This window comes from Topomyia yanbarensis, chromosome 3 (genome assembly GCF_030247195.1).
Source record: "Topomyia yanbarensis strain Yona2022 chromosome 3, ASM3024719v1, whole genome shotgun sequence".
Classification (NCBI taxonomy): domain Eukaryota; kingdom Metazoa; phylum Arthropoda; class Insecta; order Diptera; family Culicidae; genus Topomyia; species Topomyia yanbarensis.
The window spans coordinates 392,728,335-392,743,762 of NC_080672.1; the positions used below are offsets into that span (position 1 = coordinate 392,728,335).

General features: G+C 39.0%; 1 protein-coding gene across 5 annotated transcripts in view; it reads right to left on the reverse strand.

Annotated features, from left to right (window-relative positions):
- The window catches only part of LOC131693015 (uncharacterized), a 146,376-nt gene that overhangs the window by 63,127 nt on the left and 67,821 nt on the right, over positions 1–15,428 (reverse strand). For 2 of the 5 annotated variants that reach the window (XM_058980466.1, XM_058980464.1), the window contains exon 1: positions 812–1,898. The exons of the other annotated variants lie outside the window; for them this stretch is intronic. The gene's annotated coding sequence lies outside the window, so the exon portion shown is untranslated. Of the gene's footprint in view, positions 1–811; positions 1,899–15,428 lie in introns of those variants that run through there. 5 annotated transcript variants of the gene reach the window in all.

The following is a 15,428-nucleotide window of genomic DNA, read 5'->3' on the forward strand; positions in this document are numbered from 1 at the left end:
ATTACTGTAGAAATGAGGTCGCCTGTTTGGTGGGATTTTACTACAGGAACAGGAGGTCCGTAGTTTAATTCTTAGTCGGCTGAAACAACCACTACCGACACTACATGGCTTATCTTGGCTGCTCGGCGAAATAAGTTGATATTGGAGAACAGTATGCATAATAGACAAAATGGTCCATTCTATATTACGAGTGAGCATTGTGTAATCACTCAGCTGCTTCTAGTTTTTCCAAAGCATAAATTTATAACTTTATTCTTATGCTTTGATACAATAGCTGCCCAAATTCATATCTATTCTAAATTTCTAACTAATTCAATTTTACTATCAGGAATCAGGATCAGATTGCTTCCGTCTACTATTGGTAATGCAGTTATGTCACAATTGCATATGTCCCCCCCCATTTTTTGCCTATTATTTCTGACAAACTCAATTGCTATCAACTGTTTTAGTGTGGTATGCCAATATTCAATACGTTGAAGGATAAAAGCTGACAAAATTGTGTAAAAAGCTAATGGAATTGTGAGTAGACAAAAACGGGATGTGATAAAATTCAGGGCTAACAAAATAGAGAGTTTGACATTATATACAATCAAACTCAAAAAGTAACCAAATAGTAAAATCACATGTCTCTATTTTAAAATCAGAAAAGTTCACCTTTAGATAGCTTTCAATTCATACTGAGAGATAACTAATAGTATTTTCAATGTAGATTAGAGTTAGCTGGTAAATTTTAATTGTCTGGAGATTCTTCAACACCAAAAATTCGCGTTGCCCAGTTGATTGTTACAAAAAATTATAATAAAAAACTCACATTTTTCTCAACATTAAACGGTACGTATTTCCGCTAATACGCAGTAGACGTTGCTTCCTAATCGTAGACTCTGCTCACTGAATTCACTTACATTTTAGTTAATTGAACACAACAACACAAATTGCCATTAATTTCCCTATACATTTTGCGGTCGTACTTCAAGCTTCTGCTCTTATAAATGCACATCACATCACTAGCAAACAGCTAGCGATATCAAACACCAGATGCACTTGTATAACACCACCACGGACCGTCGGCGGGCGACACTTTGTAACCCGAAACGGCAACAATTGCAAACTTCCGATGCTTTCAAACTTAATTAACCATAATTGGATTCGGAACACTTCACTCGCTACGCTGGGTATTGCTGCCAGACGAACCATGTGGAAACATCTCTGTTAATAGGCGAGGAATCGGCTGTTCAAGCCCGTGTTTATAGAGTTCAGATCGAACCGAAGACCGTGAGAAAACCAACCGAGAACCAATTTCATAACTCCCGGGCTTCGCGCGCAATCCTCCCCATCTGCATCGAAGGCCCCATACGAACAGATCTTATTCCTTCTTCTCTCAATTGCTTTTCGGCTTTTGTAGTAATTTACCTCACGTTTTATTGGCACTAACTTCTAAACATAAAAAATAATCTACCAGAACTGGTTTTTTTTCGCTGTTCGCACTCCTTCGAATCTCTGTGGGCGCCTCCCACCTTCTGTACAGAGCACAGACCAAACAGCATGAACGCCTTGCATCCGAGATTCGAGAAGGAAAGATCACTTGAAATACATCTCCAACCACAATTCAAAGTCGATTTGAGGCCAAATGGTAGATCGTTTTGCGCTCCAATAGCTCACATTTGCTAGCAGCCTGCTGGCAGAGGGACCCGCACACCAGAGCTTCGTCCTCCGCGATGATAATTGGTATTGGCTGGTTGTCGTGTGCGACTAAAGCCGGGCTAGACTAGTACACAGAGTGCTTAGGGCACACAGAACGGAGCGCCGAAAACAAAAAATGATGAAGTCTTGCGAGGCACGCTTCGCGGCGACACTGGCTGCAGATCTTCACCGGCCGACCAGTGACGATCAACTGAGGGCCCGGTCTGACGGTGGATATGTTAATGGGCCCACTGAAAGGTTGTTTCATTCGCACGAACGCCGGCTGGATGGCTGGGTTCTGATGGTTTCTAGGGGTGATCAGTTTGTGATTATGTTTGATTCACTGAATTGTCAAGAATATTGTTAAGTTTTGACTTTACACTTTTCATGTATGTTAGGCGTGGTAGGGATTTGTTTTAATTTCCTAATGTATGATTTACAGTTAAATAACTTATATTTTGTAGTATACCTTACTTGAAGATTTACACTTCTTATATTGTATATTGAATGAAATGTGTTTAAAATCCGAGCAATGATTGTTGAGATTAAAACAATCATTTCTAATAGGAAGCAGATATGTTTTATTTTTTATTTGGTTCATCATATATTTTGTTTTTATTTGTTATAAATAAGAGATGTAATCTCTAGACGTGACAGACAAGATAATTAGAGTATTTTTCAATATCAATTAAGATTTCAAGAAATCTATTATTTACATAAAAACAAGCATTCGCCATAAACTGGCACTTAGCACATCTCTAGCACCTAACTCTATGTTTTGCTACTTTGATCGTAAAACACCCATTCTCTCCTTCTCTTCACATATTCCTGGCAATGTTGTGTATTTTTTTTACGCTCCTGCTTTCTGTGTGAGTATAGTTCGATTTAAGTATATGTTATTGAAGAGTACTGTTTATGAATCGCCTTTTTCCACCGTTTCTTCATTCCGTAGGCATTCGGTTGGTCGATTAGATTGCTTTCAGGTTTCGGTTCATTGAGGTTGTAGTGCAGCGTGTCTCTTCACTTCCTCTGTTTCGCAACAAATCTGTTTGCTTTATTTTCCTCTGAATCTGAGTTGATGGTTGTTTCGAATTACTACAACAGGTATTATTACTTTTGTTATGTATTTTTTGTTTGACCTTCAAGCTGGTTCCGGATTTCCGGAGTAGCCTTCACTGATGAAAGTTAAACTCAACGATTGGTTTGAGCTGAATATGTCACATGTTTGTGAATTGTAAAGGATATTCAATGAAAAGCACAATTTTCTGCAAAAGTTAAATCCTTGAACCAGGTTGGTCAAAAAAAAAACTTCTAAAACGGCAGCAGGCGAAATTTTTTTCATCAGTTTTTTTTGACAACTGTTGTTTTTTGACTTTGAAATTTTTTTACTCCCCTATCTGGGGCTAGTTGTCATTCTAAAATTGTAAGGATATCCTATATATATATATATATATATGAAGGGTTTGCACGCTTATAGCTCCGCTATTACTAGATGTATTTTAATCATTTATGCACCAGCTGAATCAAAAATGCCTAATTTAAATATTTGTATTAATTTTATATCTGTGCAATTAAAGAGGTCTTTTAAAAATCCTTGATAAGTTTACGAAAAAAGGGATAATTTCCACCAACGAGGCAGCTCTTTCAGGCAGAGCCGTCAATATGAAGCACCCAAGTGGCTCAATTAAACACGAAAAGTTATAAATATTGATGCCGCGTGTCTGTTTAAATCAGTTGTTGCTCTTATGCTAAACGAGCAATATCACGGCTATAGCGTCTGGACGCCACAATAAGCGGTAGATGTTATGGACTTTCGGTAGTGGTGACATTGCCCACACTTAAACCGTGTAACTGTTTTTTCGGGTACCAGCACGGTGCCACTGAATGATTTGCAAAGTAAGTGGTTTTGGATTGTGTTCAATACTGCAGAGTGCGACGTGTGCGTGTGCTGCTTGAGAGTTTATGTATGAAAAAAACAGGAGTGGGTAAAGTCCGGGACATAACCGCAGTGTTGACGTAGGACGAAATATTGGCATATCATATGACATTCATGGATAATTTGGATCATCAGCATTTAGCACTATGTACTTTTTACTGTTGCTATCGATTACGGAAAATATTCAAACTTATTCTATATTTCATGCTAGAGCCCTGAAAAGGTCTGATATAAATGGAATATCACGGCCGCTACACTTTCAGAAGAGATAAATTTGTTAACTAGCACAGAACCAACAAATAATTGCGCAGCTGTTTTCTATTACTAACCCGCACGTAGGAAACAAATAAACTTGCAGTTACTTATCTGCTAATCCATCAACAAAAAGTAAGTTGATTATGCTGCCGAAATAGCGATAGCGGTTTCTTCTTCCTAACCAGGAGCGGATCCAGAAAAAAAATTCGGAGGGGTCCAAAATTTCTATTTTGAAATTTTCATTGTACAATACGAATCCAGGGTCCGGATCCCCAGCATCCTCCCCCTGGGTCCGCCACTGTTCCTAACCGTATGATCTGAAAATGTGCAGCCACACATTGCTGGTACGGTGGACGATAAACGAATGACAGGTCAGGAAGGCAAGTCGTCACTTATATCTATAACATTTTCGCTGTCTTGTAAATGAGTTTTATCCAATTATATAACGCTGCGGAATGATTTTAATAAATGCCTATTTTTCTTTATTTAAGTAAGTTATATATGCTTACCACTCTAATAGAAGAATCTTTATCATTTTTTCATCTTGTGTGTTTATAAAAGTTACTTAACATTCGCCTCGAACATGTACCCATGCGAACGGTAAACAGCTGTACAATGCTCGAATCTAGCATTTTCGACCTAATTTTTCCAAGACTTATAATAACAATAATTTCAGGCTTAGCAAAGTTATAAGTCAATGATGATTGGAATATATTATTTATATTTTGTGAACTAGTGTTTTTTTATTCAATTCATTTATTTGATAAGGCAGGTTTGCGTTAGCTTAAAGGTGCCAATTTTGGTTTGTTTTACTTTTTAAATTACTTAAAACTAGGGGATTACATATTGATTTTTGAAATTAAACTAAGGCGCATTTATAGCTAAACATATACACAAGGGGGTAATATAATTTTCGTAAGATTAGGGGGGTCATTTAGTTTTTATGGCAATATGGTTTGACATTTTTAGCAATGAGATTATTGGAGCAAATAATGTTTAACTAAGGGGGACAATTTTTACGACTATCTTAAAAGTAGAAATAACTAGAGGGCCTGATTAAATTTTTTAAAGATTCGGGGACATTAATTAGAGTTATTTTATGTGGTAGTAGAGTTGGGCATTTTCAACGAGATTATATAATATAATGGTTGAAACTAGAAAAGACAGGAGAGCTAAATGCTTCGTGAAGTTATTTGGGGGAAGGGTGGTGTTACTTCTGTGTATAAGAGTCAGGGCAGGTAGGGTGGCAGGGGGAGAACATTATTTTAGTTCCAGGCTTCGGGAGATCAACGGATGGATTACAGAATCAGGGTGGCCTTCATCAGGAAGAATCATGTACTGGGGCGCCGGGTGGTCGTTCTCAAGATGGCAGGGGTTTCTCTAGACGATTTCGTAGTGCGGCTCAGATGTTGATCAGCTACATTTCGAGTTGTGCGTGTGATGTTCGTGCTTTAGGTCCCGTGTTTGTTGGTTTATTTGACAAGGATGTTTTGTGTCGCCTTGGAGTCGCATCAAACCATCGTGGGTGTATGGTACAGGTGGAAGAGAGCGCTTCTGAGAATGATAAGGAAAAAGGGGCAGTTAAAGTTGCATATTGATGGTTTTTATGAAGGTGTATATAAGGGGCATATAGAGGACATCGCGGCTTGCCAACACATCTCGAACCGGGACGTTGGGTGGTCTTCCTCGGGACCGGAGGGTGTCCATAAGCCGAGACCTGGCGGAACTGTATTCGGTGCACGCCCAGACAATGTGCTCTATATCGTGATAATCGTCGCCACAAGCGCAGATACCACTCTCCACAAGCCCAATACGTCGGAGATGTGCATCCAGCGTGTAATGGTTTGCCATGAGTCGGGATATCACACGAATGAAGTCACGACCCACATCCATCCCCTTGAACCAAGGTTTCGTCGATACCTTAGGGACTATCGAATGTGGCCACCTTCCTAGCTCCCCATTGCTCCACGAGGTTTGCCAACTTTCGAGGGTTCTCTGATGAGTAATACTGAAAAATTCGTGGAAGCAAATTGGTCTTTCAAAAACGTCACCTTCCAGGGCACCCACCTTAGCCCGGGATGGAGCAATGAGAAGGGAACCACACCAAGGTAATCTGGAAAGATTTGTCAGATAAAGCACTCAGTAGCTCCCGTATTTTCCTCAAAAAATACAAGGAATGCCATGATGAATCCATGTTTCATCGAGCGAATAGCGTCAATAGAACTCAGACTATCCGAGACGATGAAGTAATGGTCTGCGGGTAATGTGTCAATGACTCCAAGGGTATACTGAATAGCAGCTAATTCTGCGGCGTAAACTGAAGCGGGGTCACTGAGTTTGTAGGAGGCGGTGAACTTTTGATTAAAAATACCGAAGCCAGTGAACCCTTCGAGGTTTGATCCGTCAGTATAAAACATCTTAGAACAGTCGACTTCTCGGAATTTGTTATAAAAAGTATTTGGAACCACTTGTGAACTAGTGTTGTCGGAGATGAGTTTTTCTTAACGACTGCTGTCTACGGTTTATGATAGTGAGCCGTTTCATCGTAGAATGGGGAGGTACGAATCTGTCATTGATAACTGTAAAGCGTTGTTTGTGGAATGTTACTGTCTTGTGTTTTGTATTGTCAGATTAGGTACGAAGAACGCAATCTTACCGCGTAATCACCATTGAAATATCTAGGAATAATTAGTTTTTTCCATGTATACTTTGTAACGACTATACTTTTCTGTACAGTGACACTTTTAAAGACTGTTTCGCAAGTTCGGGGTGCCATATCGTAAAGTCGAATCTCGATTTTGCCATTATCCATAAACACGAGGATATTGAATTTGGTTCTAATGCATCACGATCAGCGACATGTTGTAGATTGTTCTGCAAAAATGACCTTATTTGCTGGGCGCAATCTATCGAAAATTATCATCATTGAATGCCTGATATAATGGTATTGGATAGAGGTGACTTTCGCAAGCCTAAGCTATGAGACCTATATGTAAATATTCCGAAAACTCGGGCTAATATGAAAAGACTCGAAGTCGCGTTCTTTGACTAGGTACCCTCTTTTGTTTTTCATATTCACACCTCTCGACACTAAACAATAATTCGACAAGAATTGAAGTTACAGTTTTCTTTGTTCTACAGACAATGCAAGCCGGATATAAGATAACTTTTTTCGTTCATTTCTTTGATTCGAACTGAAATAGAAAATATACTGGATACAGCGACTGTTCAAATCGGCACTTCCCGTCAGATTCTACGATGCAGTAATTCCTCCAAGATTCACTTAAATATCTATAAAATCGCGAACGACCATCGAGCGAGTTCGAGAGAATGGGATCTGAGCATTTTTACACGGCAAAGCAAAGTATATTGATTCAAGAGCTTTACTTTAAATACTTTAAAAGGGCCTAAACGTTTTTGCAGGCATCGTTTTCAAAAAAAATGTTGGTAGATCTGTATTTTGTACAGCAAAACACTCCGAGAAAAAGTTGCAGGGAATAATCTCTTCTTTGCAAAAAAAACAAACGCTGAATAGAGGGGGTAGGCGTAGCGTAGTTGGTAAATCAATTGCCTTGTGCGCAGCGCACCTGGGTTCGAGTCCCGACCCCGCCATAGGGTTAGAAATTTTTCATAAGAGATTTTTCTAACTCGAAGAGGCGAATGACCTTAAAGGTTAAAACCTCTATAATCGAAATAAAACAGAATGAATAGATGAATCTTTCAAAAAATAAAAATTTATATTAAAAGCTAAAACTACAAAAAACTCATGTTTTAAAAACTTTATTTTTTTGCAACGAAACTGAAGAGAAAGAAAACATATTTAATGTGGTTGCATCGCAGAGAAGTAATTAATAAAACTATTTTTCTTGCAACAGCTTTAAATATGTTTTTAAATTACATACTAACTGACAAACTAAATCATAATTCATTACAGAACACGATTCTCTCAGATATTTTATTTTTTTTCTTTTTTGTTTCTTTTTCGAGAGTTGTCCTACTGGGGCTGTAGAGCTGGGCTCACGGAAACGCTCCCTATCAGATCACTTATTACAATTGTAGACCGGACGGGAAATGTCACCCACTAAAACACTGCTTAAGTCCAATTGCAGCGGGACATGATTCTGATAGTGATATCGCGTATACGGTTCAGCTGTGCGGGCGTATAGACTTTACGATCGCGTGGGAATGAGCGTTTATTTTCGTGAGCTTGAAACCGCGTTAATCGGATTGGAAGTGCTAAATCATAGGGGGGTTTTGTTTTTTCGAAATCTTGAGCACAATCGTGCGTGCATGATCGCGATTGTATCTTCGTCTTTGTGTACCACCGCGAGTGTCTCGGGCGTTTGTATGTTATCGTGTTCGACCGCGTGGGTGTTTGTTTGTCGAATAGATGTTTGTATGTCGCGTGTGCTAGCGTGTCACTTCGCGTGTATAAATTCGATTCTAAAACCGGGTGTCTTTTCACATATACGCGTGTGTTCTTGGGTGATCGCGCGGACCGTGAATCTAATACTTAATTTTAAATGTGTATGGTTCAGATGCTAGAAGAGAGTGAGTTCTCTATCACTAGAGTTTCCGGTCATGTCGCCATGGAACGCGTTGTCCAGGGGATATGAGCGTCATTTTTTCCAATTCATGATTGCGTGAACACGAACGTTTGTAGGGTCATTCTTGAGACCGCGTTTGTAAATTTATAAGGGCTAAAACGTTCAATTAGTCACCGACGTGTTATCCTGTTTGCAAGCTCGTAAGCGTAGGTATGCGAGAATGATCGTGAAGGGCTCAAGCGTTTGTTTATTAACGTGTTTGTCGCGTGTGCTAGCGTGTATGTAACTTCGCTTGTAAAAAAATCGATTTTAAAACCGTTGCTATTCGCATATTTACGTGTATTCTTGAATGAGATTTCCCAGTTATGTCGCCATGGAACGTGTTGTCTAGTAAGTTTCCAGAAGCCATGACGAAAGAGGCATCCACGACAAATAAAATCATTCCAATAACTGAAATAGTACAGTATTTACAGCAGTAAATATGGACGGTTTCTTAATCAGAAAATTATAATCTGTGCTTCCCGTTAATACTGACGAGCCTGATATATAGCACAATTTCTATTATGCCATTGTTTTATAAACGCTCCTGAAGCCACGCGGTGAACTAAGTACACAACATTATAGTAAAAAAACTGCTTCTTTGCACAAGAAGAAATTGATTACTGAATTTTAAAATACATGTCCACGCATTTAGCACTAATGCTTATCATGTTTCTTGTGTGTGCCCGATCAGTTTATCTGGCTGAAAATTTAACGTAAAATTAAATACCATATTGTACTTAACAACCGCTTTTCTGTATCTAATGTTCTTCGACTACGTTGAAATTTTCGGTTCAACCTATCAAATGAAATTAAAGAAAAAACCTATTAATCTTTGAAAATGGAAAATTTGAAAGAGTTTCAAAATCCACTGCAGATTCTAATTGTATACATAATACAGAGCTACAGAATACAGTCAAGCTGCAGCGGTAATAATTTGGTCCCGAAAAAAATTAAAAATAGAAAATGTATAATCTGGATCATTTTGAGATACCTTCATAGAAGGTGAATTGAATTGAACCAAATTAGTACATCGAGCTCTATATTTTTCAAAACGTAAACTAATCGGGTTAATTGTGTTTCGATTTAGATAGAGCGACTTGGCTGGTTGACACTGAATTTAAAAATGCAACCCAATTTGGGAGAACGGTTTAAATAACTAGTCGAGACACATAAAAGTACATTTTTTTATTTATGTTAGAAAAAAATCGTAAAGTTTACTTGGTCACAAACCTCTTAAGAAAATTCACAAAAATCGATTTTTAGTACTCTCATTCACTGGTTTCCTTTTGCTTACAAAATTGGATTTTTGGAACCTGGGAAACTAGTTTGCAACGTTATTTAGTCTGTTTCCATTTAAGAAAAAAAAATTTGTTGTTCCGGGAGTACTTCCACTTCCACTGAGGTTGAAAATTCCGTACAAATTCCGGACAAATCCGTACAAGTATTTTTTTCCGGACACACGACTAAAAATTCGTACTGTCCTCCCAAATTCCGTACGGTTGGTCAGCTTAGATTATTTATTGAAAGCTGTTCTTAGAAGTATTTCTGAGCGATATGTACACCAATTTCGAAAATCTATCAAGAGATAATTCATATATGCGTTTAAAACCTAATGCATGTTCATTACATACCATTTTTGTTGAATTTGCAAAGTGCACCCCATATCAGAAACAAAAACGTAGTCCTACGTCAAAAATCCAACACACTTTAAATGTTGTGTGTTTTGAAATTCTAGCAAACATTCTTCTACTTTGGAGCGCATAAAAAAAGTAATATAGTGTGGAAAAATTCCCCATAAATCTACTCATCACAGACATGTTTTTGAAAATAACTTTATTCTTCCAGCGAATTGATTTTGTGACGTCAACAATCTTCGATAGAAATACCGCGAACATAAACAGTTCACATACTGACAGCAATTGGCGATAAACATGTCTTGTTGTTTCCTGGCAGCCACACTTATAACCTGGAGATTGCGTAAATCTGTTCCCCTATGCGAAACTAGAAACAAACGAACGAGGAGCTTAGCTATGAGACCATTATCGAGAACGAAGATACTATGGGGGGATGAACGAATCACGTTTCATCGATTAAGGGATACTACCACGTGTTTCGGTGTGTTGAAGCTCGTTAGCTACAGACAGAGCTCGTTTTCCTGTCTATTTAGTGTGTCTATCGAGTGGTTTGCTGCTGGATTGGCACAGAAGCAAATTTAGGCCAAATCAGCGGGGAAAGTGATTGGATGACGCGTCATCCATCAATCGGCAAGCGGCCTTTTAGGTCACACAAGCCTGGCAGCTTTTCAGATCTTTTCTCGCAAGCGTAACCCAGAAAGAATGAGGTTATAAATAATCTCTAGGTCGCGTTCTCTGGTGGTGAATACATTCATCATCTTTTTTTCAGATATCGGTTTCATGATACCTACAAGGTTGGTGTTTTCATCCAGTATCCGATCTGAATAAGTCACCCACCATTCATTTGTTGGAGTCATTTTAGTCAAATTAATACAGTATCAAAACATTACAATTTTCAGCATGTAGCCCATTAGCAATCACTGTCGCTGGCACAACAACAGTTGTTGAGTCGTGAGACAGTGAATTTTACATCCTCCAGTTGCTTGCAGCGGAACATTTCAATTCGCCGCCTTCAGCCGGCATCGTTATGTTGATGTAATCTCTGCACTGACTGTCTCATTCCAAAGTGCCTCTATTTTCTCGACACGGGTATCGGTTTAATTTAATTTGCATTTATTTTATTTTTGTTTTGTCTTGTATGCACCGGTCTCTTTCTCGCAAAGTGTATCTATTCCGCTTACTCCTATTCATATATTTTCGATTCACTTTCATTAGTTCGTCTGTGCCTCCACACCCGTGTATACATTTTGCAGTATAATTGCTTTCAATGAACTTTCATCGCAATCGGGCCGACGAAGCGGCGATAAGCTCTGCAGCTGGAGTTGTGTAATTGCATGTTTAAATGGCATTGCAGGCTTTTTATGTGGGCTTTTTTTTGCATGCACCATACACTATCAGGACAATGAACATACACATAATTGATGGTTTCAAAAGCTTGTTGAATAAATTTTAACCATTTTGTTGCAGGATCAAAGTGAAGGGCTTGTAAATAAAAACTGCTTATTCTCAATGCCAGCCTAATGCTCACTCGGCTCGAACGATCGCATGTCACGTGAACAAATCGCCTGTCACGTTTCTTGAAAATTTCCGAACCGGCTGCTAACGAAAGTACATCCCGCCAGCATATTTTGTCTCAATGTGTTCAAAATGTCACCAGTTACCTACCTAAAAATCGTAAATAAATCGCAAAAAAAACCATCCATTTGTTTTTCCTCTCTGACCTGATCTCAAATTGTCTGAAATTGCACAAGTTTTGGTTTTATTGGCAGAACTCCGTGATTGTGCTCTGAATTGCTTTGGCTGAGTGATTCCGCAAAGTTTACGACAACGACGGCGACGATCTGTCGATTGTACAATACCGCCGAGAAATGCTTTGATTGAACCGTTCGTAGGTCTTCACTGCTGTTTGAGTAGAGTGCAGATAACTCGTTGTTGTGCATCCCACCCATACAGTAGAATTATGCAATGGATTTTTGTTTTTTATTTCAGTGGATGCCATAGAGTGCGGCAAAGGGTCACTCAACCGTGCAGGAGGAAGCATTTTGGTGGAGGTTTGAGGATTGCGGGCTTGCATAAGTTTATTGCTGTAAATGGATGTCGGATCGAAATTATTCGTAAGAGATACATATATCTAGAAAATAGAAAATATTTGTCAAACAGATGAATAATCCGAATTTGTTGCAGAAAGCGGACTGTAGTTGATTTTGAAAGGAAGAATATATTATATTAAATATATTATATTGAGTAGTCGCGAAGTTTAATCTGCTAATGATTTATTCCATATTCCCGCGATTTGACAAGATGGCAGTGAAGCCCGATATTGTGGCGTTTTCCTGATTCTTGGCATGGCTGTTATATTTAATTAATTGGATGTTCAGTTCAGTGTCTAGACCAGATTGGATTGGACAGCCATCTTTTTGTCCTCCAAGAAAGTGACGTGATTCAATGCATAGTGAAGGTAATGGTAATACCACACGAAAATGGTGCAAATCGAAGCTTGTTTAGCACCAATATCAAGGCCGAAATATCGTACAGCGTTATGACAATTACAAGATGTTGTTGAACAGTATCCACCATCGCCTTAGGGTGCATGCAGTCGGGGAACTCTCATATCGATTGCTCATTCGATGCGATATCTTGAACCCGGTGGTGATTGAAAATTTCGAAAGGCTTGTTGAGCTCAATTCTCAGGCCCGTTTCATGTCCCTGTACTTTGACTACATAGCGCAGAATATTAACCCTTCTTCTTACAATCCCAACCGTGTACTTTTCATAAATATTTCTGAATCTACTGTTTTCTTCGACACATCCATGAAAGACGAGATTTGTGGAATTCCGGGTCACATACGCCCGCAAGTGGTCCCAAACATTTTTAATAATAAATTCCGAGAAGTCGACTGTTCTAAGATGTTTTACACTGACGGATCAAACCTCGAAGGGTCCACTGGCTTCGGTATTTTCAATCAAAAGTTCATCGCCTCCTACAAACTCAGTCACCCTACTTCAGTTTACGCCGCAGAACTAGCTGCCATTCAGTATACCCTTGGAGTCATTGAAACATTACCCGCAGGCCATTACTTCATCGTTTCGGATAGCCTCAGTTCCATTAACGCTATATGCTCGATGAAACATGGAAAGCACTCCTCGTATTTTTTGGGGAAAATACGGGAGCTACTGAGTGCTTTCTCTGACAACTCTTTCCAGATTACCTTGGTATAGGTCCCTTCTCATTGCTCCATTCCGGGCAATGAGAAGGCGGACTCCTTAGCTAATGTGGGTGCCCTAGAAGGTGACGTTTATTTTTCAGTATTACTCATCAAAGAAGCCCTCGAAAGTTGGCAAACATCGTGGAGCAGTTGGGACGGCTATCACGACATCGAGCACATTGTCTGGGCGTGCACCGAGTACAGTTCCGTCAGGTCTCGGCTAATGGATACCCTGCGGGCCCGAGGAAGACCAATCCGTTCGAGATGTGCTGGCAAACCGCGATGTCCTCTATATGTCCCTTATATACATCTTTGTGAAAACCATCAATATACAATAACCGCCCCTTCTTATTTTCCTTATCATTCTCAGAACCCTCTTCCATCTGTATCAAAGCATCTCTATCGAATGAGCCAACAAATACGGGACCTACAGCACGAACATCACAGATTGCGCTTAACTCGAAATGTAGCCGATCCACATCTGAGCCGTACTACGAAATCGTCTGAAGAAACCCCTGCCATCTTGAGGAAGACCACCCGGCGTCCCAGTACATGATTCTTCCTGATGAAGGCCACCCGAGTTTGTAATCCATCCGTTGATCTCCCGATGCCTGAAATTGAAATAATTTTCTCTCCCTGCCATCTTTGTCTACCGTCCCTCCTCTGACTCTTAAACCCAGAAGTAAGTATTGTTTTCTTTTCAACTATTAGGTTTTACATTAACCGACATAACCCCACAAAATGAGCCGGATGAACTACATTTGACAATTCTCAGTGGTTTGTTTACACGGGAGTTTCGTGAAATCGATTGTAACAGATGAGCACCTGTTGCGCTCGAACTCACGCACTGACAAGGTAAACAAACCACCTATAATAGTCAAACATGAACATCATTCATCAAGAGTTCTTTCGTGTCGTCATCTTTTAAAATCAATTTGACACAGTGTGAAACTGTTTAAGATGTGTGTGAGTTTTTTCAAGGAAGTGAATTAAAGCCAAATTTACACCTTTCCGATCCGGTTCAGTGGCGGTTCGGTTCCGTGTGCGGACGCCGGTATTCTTTCGTACAGGTCGGGTGCGATCATTCACACTTGTCCAGTCTTTGGAACTAAACAAAGTTTTGAATTTGTTTATAGCGGTTTTCCTTTGTTTTGACACTGGATGCTGATGTTTTATGCTATTTTTAAACATATTTCGACAAAAAAAATCGATTTTCAACATTTCATGTTCTTCCCCCTTTTGGTATTATTCGAATATTGTGAAATCAATATTCAAATGCCGCACCTTAACGATGTCCGATTGAGCTAAAAATTTGCATAGATTCCTTTTTCGATGTAATAAGCATTTTATATAAGACTTCATGCGAAAATTTAAGATGACCATTTTCATTGATATCTGCCCTGTAGAACCACCCTAATTCTCAATACAAACTTTAGTTTTAAGCTGTGAAGCCCCGCGCCAATTTTTTTCAAAAATTTCTTCATCAGGGGTTTCCTGGGACCTCAAACCTTAGCCATTTTTTTTTTCGTTCTGCTCCCCGATCGTGTGTTATAGGGCGTTCTGTCCAGATCGTTTTGGCTATCAAGACATATCCTCATCTTTTTCCTTAACTACTAACACAATTCCTATCCCATGATTACCGTAGAGATGTCGAGGTAGTCTCGGTCTCTGGCCACAGCAAGTGTCGAACTAACATTTTTTCTTTGAAATATATCGAGAGTATATTCTATCAAAACATGCCAAAAGAAAATTAGAATTTTTCCCAACACAGTATCTATAACCCCCGAATTTAGATTTTCTTCATAACCGGCCACTAACTCCTCTAGGAGTGAATAGCTAAACTGGTGGTTTCAGTCACGATTATTTGTAGTGCAATTTAATATCAAAAATACATAGTCATACTTTATTTAAAATCTTATTCATAACATCTTCCGTTGTATTTTCAATCTACTTAAATGAAAATGTGCTGATTTTGCTCACATTAGAATATACACAACATAAATTTAGAGCGTTCTATCATAAGCAAACTTTTTTTTTTCCAATTCGTTTATTTGATAAGGCAGGTTTGCGTTAGCTTAAAGGTGCCAATTTTGTTTTGTTTTACATTTAAAAATAACTTAAAACTAGG